Source organism: Chrysemys picta, chromosome 2 (assembly GCF_011386835.1).
Source record: "Chrysemys picta bellii isolate R12L10 chromosome 2, ASM1138683v2, whole genome shotgun sequence".
In the NCBI taxonomy this organism is placed as follows: Eukaryota; Metazoa; Chordata; order Testudines; family Emydidae; genus Chrysemys; species Chrysemys picta.
Genome location: NC_088792.1, coordinates 109407802 through 109415083, shown reverse-complemented (window position 1 = coordinate 109415083; position 7282 = coordinate 109407802).

The following is a 7282-nucleotide window of genomic DNA, read 5'->3' as shown; positions in this document are numbered from 1 at the left end:
TTTTATTTTATTCCAACCTTTAGGTTTACTCCACTGAGTGACCAGCAAAAGCTACTCTGTAATGTTAGAAGTTTTAGATGAATTAGTGAGCAGAGCAGGTGAGGCACTCTGTAGTGTATGATAAATGTAATTTATCACATTGCTATTACTAGCACGCCATTGGTATGTGGAAGATACACACCACATTCCTCCTTTTAGCTTCCTTTCTCTATATGCAGCATCTTTTTTTAGCTCCTGTTTCCATCTCTATTTCTCCATCTTTCACTGTGTGTAATTGAAAATATTCTTAACTGATTTTCCATCCCTTTATCATGTGTCTGTCAGACTTGAAGCTCTAGGGCCAAAATGTCTGTCTAACCTAATCACTACTGTCATGTAATCTTTCATCACTCATTATCACTCCACCTGACTTACACTGCCCACCCAAACTGAACTTGCCCCCTAAATTATTGCCAAAATATATGCCTAGGTCAAGATAACTAATTAGGAACAGATAACAACATTGATTCAATTGACACATTTCCAGTATCTCCTAGTCATTTTTTCTTATTATTTTTTATTATAAATAGTAATGCTGTTTGTCTTTTAGCATATTTTAGGGGGTATAATTATATCCAGGTGGGCAGTGTAAGTCAGGGGGATGATAGTGAGAGATGTCAGTATGCAAAAGAATACCTAGGGTCAAATCTTTATTCAATTCATACCAGCTAAGCATCTGATCCCTGATTTATATGTATTTTGAATATCACTAGAAAGGTTCCTTTTGTGATTTGAACTTCTAAAAGTTTACATGAAAAATATAATACCTTCAACTGAAATATCACTCAGCACATTCATTGTAATTGTTGAACTTCTGTTCCATAAACCTTCTTTGAAATAAACTTCTTAAATCAAAATGAAAGTCAGAGTTTGATACAAGTATAAATTACAGTTACTACTTAATTCCTTTCTGTGGATTTCTCTTTTATACATCCATGAAAAGTGTCCTGTTTATATTACTCTAGGCATAGTCTTTTAAAATGTCTTAGGTTATTGTTGGCAAGGGAACATTATAATGCTGATAATGATGGGATAATAACTTTGATTTTGAACCTCTATTACATAAAATTTTGCAGCATTCCCAGAACAGGATGCACACTGGGGCTTGTTAGCATTGTAATTGCAAACCTTACCTTGAAGGCATTTTTGTATGCCCACCATCCAAACAGACAACCCAGGGAATTAAAGTCTGAGGAAGATGTATTATTAGTTCTTTTGATTACTCTCAGAGTGTCTGGATTACACAATGATTTTATAGGCTCCCTGTCTGAAAGCTGTTGGAAGGACTTTCCTAGAGGCCAGCACATTTTTATTGCTGGTTTATAACTGAAATTTATCCATTCATAACAAATGAGCATGCAACTTTATTACAATGAATCCTAATTTACATGTCTTTGTATCACAGGATGGATTAGTAGATATTTGCTAGTTCTTTAACCCAATTAACATAGCAAATCTACTTACAAATACCTATATACATACATACATACACACACACACACACACACACACACACACAAATTCACATCAGCGTTGACTACTGGAGTGAGTTTCAGATTATCCGTGCTTTCTTTTTTGCTGTAGCATTAGCTCAGCACCAGCTGCAAATATAACTTATCCCAGCAAAGTATCATTAATGTTTTCATATACACAAATCAATCTTATTTTTCATCCTGTTTTACTGTACTGACACATGTTAAGGACAGGATGAAAAAGGATGCCAAATCACCTGGTGACTGTAAGAGAGTTCTCTATTCTTTATGGTGGGGGATTGTTCATTTGGATTTTCCTTGCTGATCATCTGAAGAAATTTCTATCAACCCTTCACATTTAGACTGCTGCACTTAACTGAACGTTTTATCTATTTTTAGCTACTAGCACAGCCTACACATATCCCACCCTGTGCTGTGATCCCATCACTGCTCACAGGCTAAATATAGTTGGGCTAGTTCAGTACTTAGATGAAAATTCTCTAAGAAACGCCAAGTTGCTGGAAAAATGGTCTTGGCAATGCAGCAGGTGGCACTCTTCCCTCTGAGTCAGTAGTGAATTGTTTTCATAAGGGGAGAATAACTTGTTGATAAACAATATATAGTCATAAAATATACCGCTCCCTATCACCACAGAGATTTCAGCAAAATACATGCATTCCTGTAACCTTTCAGTACAATATTAAAAGCCCATTGTATCCAAAGACAAGGGTGTGATTACATTATGTATTCAGTTTCAATGCACTAAAGCTAAGGAATATTGACACATGGCAGAATGGTCACCCTTAAACTGAAAAATGGATAGCATTAGCTCACTTAGCATAGGAAATATCTATGGAATATTGTAGCTACTAAAGCAATATTATCCATTTATATAAGACAAAATTATTAGGTTTTTAAGGGTGTTCTTCAAAACAACAGCTCTATTTTGGCCTTTGAACCACACCCCACACAAAGAAAATATGTTGACTCATTGAGGATCCTGGTACTGAGACAGGACACACAGCACTGGCCATTGCTAGAGGGTGCATCGTACACTCCTCCAATGATGGTTAAGCAATGCTGGCATGAAAGAAGAGTGCAGGGGTACATCAAGGTAGGCACAATGCATCACACAACAGTGGCTATCACTACACCCATTATCAGGATTCATCATGCATTTTTCCAGTGGCACCTCAGCTTTTTTGGTTAGTATGAAATATACCACAGTTGGCTGACTATCTGCCCTCACAAAATATCACCACTGGATGAAGTGTGCCAGACCGACCAATGCATGTGATCATGTCTCTTGTGGCTAAATCCTACTACATAAGCTACAACACTGACATCCCTTTGTATGGGTGTGTATTTTCTATAAAATCATATTGCTGCCTAATGGCTTCAGTCCATCGAGAACATAATCCCTATTACTAAAAGCAAGAACATACCAAGGGTTATCACTGACCTGCTATGGAAATAACACTGAAAATATTAGGACAGTACTATTATGAAGGCTTGAGACATGACTTTATAATTAAGGATGCATCTAGTCTTCTACTCTAAACTCTAGATTTTTAGACCCTTTAATTTTAGATTGAGAATAACTGATTGATTTGCACATTGGAGAGAGAAGCTGGGAAATGGAGAGGGGACCCAGAAGAGTCAAGGAGTATATAAGGAGGGAGGAAGCAAAGGGACAGGAGGTTTGCACTGGAGCAGTGAACTGATGTGGGGCATGAGTTACATATACAAAGAGATTGAACAGCCAGAGATTATTTTACCTGATATTTTACCTAATAACAAGAGCATTGATTTTGGTATTCTAAATTATAAAGGGTATAAGGAATACTCATCAGTCTCTCCTTTCAACCTGTTGCATAAGGAAACAGTCAATTAAAGTAAGGGCAGAAAATTTAAAACAAATGAAAGGACACAGTGCTTCTTTACACAGTGCCCAACCAACCTATGGAATACACAGTCACTGCAGGTCACCTAGACAAATACTGTGGTTGGATAATTCTATGACCAACAATAACATCTGCAGTTATGTAAATGTAGATGACGATATGAAGGAAATCAAAAAGACACCCGCAAGATCATGGCCCCAAATCTCAAATGTCTGCCATGGCATTTGGGGTTCAGCATCAGCTTGAAATGTCACAATGTTGATCACATTTTGAATTCAGATTTTGCCTTTGTCCAAACCTTAAGGACATAATGTATGCAGGGCATTAAATATTATTCAATTTCACATTCAGAATTTAATGTAACCTGCATGTCTTTGAATACTCCCATCTGCCTTCAGTAACATAGGGGTGATATTACTAGCCCTCATGCCTTCCAGACTTCAATGTATTGACTGAAGGAAAGTGACAAAATTTCCTGCCCACCTCAAGCAGGAGAGGGACATAAGCGGTGGGCAATTGAGGAGCATCTTAAAATGATCTTCCCATTAATGCAGGTTTTGCAGCTTTTGTAGCCTCTAGCTAATGTTGCAATGCTGATTCTTTACTGCACAAGCTTACCCTGCAGCCATCACAAAGTTGAATAAAGACTTCAGAAATCATCCCTGGTAGCAGCCTGTTCTAAACTGGCTGCCTGCGTTGACCATCGTGATTCCTTTTCTAGCTTATGCAATGACTTGACAGCATTTGAAGACAAATCTATTTGGCTTCGCTTTTGCTCTCAACAAACATGATTCAACAGAATTATCTAATGGCTTTAATGACTGCCACTGTATGGATTTAATTCCAAGCATAGGAGATCAGAGATGCAGTTATGCAGTTACTGATAGCAAATGCTGCCTTTCTAATACTAACTACTATACATATGCTCATACAGGGGGACTTTAGTTAAAAAATGTGTCCAGCATGAACCCCATTTTGTACACTCAGTCCAGATAAGACTGTTTACTTCTCTACCAAATATAGTAATTGTAATTAACATCAGGTGGGAGATTAATAAGGATTCCACGTTAAACTAAAAGAAAGCAATAAATCCACTCAGCTCTTAATTTTTAAACACTGATTTTACAAAAGAAACCTGAATACAAATAGAAAACAGCAGTGCTCATTTAAGCGGGTTTTTGCCAGTCCCGTCTTTCAAACTGACCCCTGTCATTCACATTCTATTCACAGTGATCATCAGCACTAAATTTCCATAGCAGCAGCGTGGGCAGTAGCTCAGGGAGTGGTACATGCTCTGTGTGTGCGTGCGCACACGCGCTGCTGAAGTGCCGGAGGTTGAGTGATTGATGACTGTGTCATTGGTTTGAAACAAATGTTGTCAGCCTGGACCAGAACTGCTGATGATTATGTTTGCAGGCTCACAAATTCTGTGGTGAATATAAAAGATTAATCATGTACTTCCTCAGGCCCCAGTCCTGCAAAGACTTGCATGTGGGCTTAACTTTATGCAACATGGATGAAATCCGAAGTCTACTGAATTCAATGGGAAAGAAATTTAAAGAAAATGTGTAGTTATTTCTAGTTTTAACCTCAAATCTCAGCATTGCCAGGCACACAGCAAGGCCCTAAGAAAGCTCCTTTATTAGTTTTACTTCTCCTTTGTGCTAATTTGACAGGATAGGGTAGATAGTCATTTGCCTAAAATCTCACTAATTCTAAGGTCAGATCAAAGCTCGTCCTTTGCTTACTTTCCTGACATCTCCATATGTATCTAGCATGTATCAAAACAAAATTATGACTGTGCTCTGACAATCTGAAGACTCTACACCAGAGACCTGTACTATTTTCCATAGTGTAATGTATCTTATTGTCATGTTTTAACTAATCATCTCCCTTAGCACCTTGCCAGGGAATCACTTGTTATTATGTTTTAAACAAAGTTTCCCGTCACTGGAAAAAGTTCTCATATGCATTTGACTGGAAAGAAAGGCTAAGGTAGTTGTAGGGGTGATGTGCAATGTCTAGGTGTCAAAATCTGCAGAGTGGGGTCCTGATCTCCCTTAATTGTGTATAATAAAGTCATAGCCCATCTGGCACCCGGACTGCAGTTTTCAAAAGAAAAGCCACTAAATTATGGGCTTGATCCTACAAAGCCTGGAGCACTCTGGCCCTGATTCAGCAGAGCACGTAGGTACATGCTTAAATTAAAACATTGAAGTAGTCCCATTACCTACCCTGTTAAAGTTAAATATGTGTTCAAGTGACTTTCTGAATCAGGGCCAAACTGCTCAGCACCTTGCAGGATTGGACATCCATATTGAAAAATTAGACTCCAGTTCACCTGTTGGGGGATTTACCATCATAAATGTGGAAGATACAGAGGGCTCAGCTGTGCCACTCTCTCTCACACATAGGGACTGTCTACATGTTTTTTTTAGTCCTCAAAAGAGGGGTGTTGTTTTAGTCTGCATCAACAAGTCTCACTCTAACTGGCCTGTATGGACCCTGCTGGCATACCTTAGTGCACATTAACATAATTCTGTTTTATTGCACACCAGCAGGGTTCATACAGGCCAGTTAGTGTGCAACATGCTAGTGCAGTGCAGACTAAAGCACCATGTAGACAAGCCCAGAGTAGTGCCTTATTACAAGAGTTGGGGCCATCCCTACGGGCGTGCAAGGCCCAGGGCGGAAGTGACGGATTCGTCTCTTCCAGGACTGATTGTACCGGCCAATCGCACTGGCCCGTGAGGCCCCCCAAAGCGCAGGGCCCGGAGCAGTCGCCCCGATTCGCCCTACCCAAGTTACAGCTCTGACAAGAGTGGTCCCAGTGAAATCAATGGGACTCCTTGTGAACCTTAAGTAAGGTATTAGTCAATGTGATTAAGCATGGCAAATTTGCCCCAGAGAGAATAAGGAAAGGGTTTTTTGATTAAAGGTCGTGACTGGGAGTCAGGAGACCTGAATTCAGTTCCCAGCACAGTTACAGACATCTTATGTGACTTTGAGAAAATAATTTAAGCTTTTTATGCTTCATTTTCTCCATCTGTAAAAGGAGGCTAATAATAAACACATACCAGTCATATACGCTATGTCTATACTTGAGTGATTCCCCATTTACTCATGCATGTATTGCTAGTGTAGGTACCCCATATCCATGCTGAATGTCCACATATTGTTTGCTGTACACTGTTGTATACCTCAGTCCACATATCCCCTTTTCAGTATGCTACATTAGCACTACCATTTCAGGGGAGGTGGCCCAGACTCCTGTGAGTCACATGAGAAACTCTAGGAACTGCCTTGCTGTGTGTTGCTGGAACTGTGCACTCCCTTCTTGTATTTGGCCATGGCAGCATCCACTCACCTTTCCCTTCTGCCAAACTGCATGGAAGACATGTAGTAAGTCCATGATGATGCGGTTCTGCTCTTTCTACCACTTGCAGGACAAATGTTCATGTGGTGCAGTGCCGATGACTGGACAGAATCAGTACAGAAATATTTCACATGGCAAAGACAGCAGACTTGGCAGGTGAATGAAAATCCTCTAGTGGTTGTACAGATTTGCTATGCTATCGATACTGGTATCTACCCACAGGTAGTTGCCATAACCTAAACCCCTGAAATTATAGCTAGATTTCAAAGGATGGGGTTTCTGAACTGTGCAGGAGCCATCAATGGAACACACTTACCTATACTTTTCTCACCAAAAGAGGTGAGTGACTACATGAACCATAAATGTACACTAAGCCTTATCCAAGCCTTGGATAAGGCTTAGTGGACCACAGGAGTCAGTTCATGAACCCATATGCTAGGCATGCAGGAAAGGGCTAGGATGCTCAGGAGATTGGGTTGTATCACAGAGGG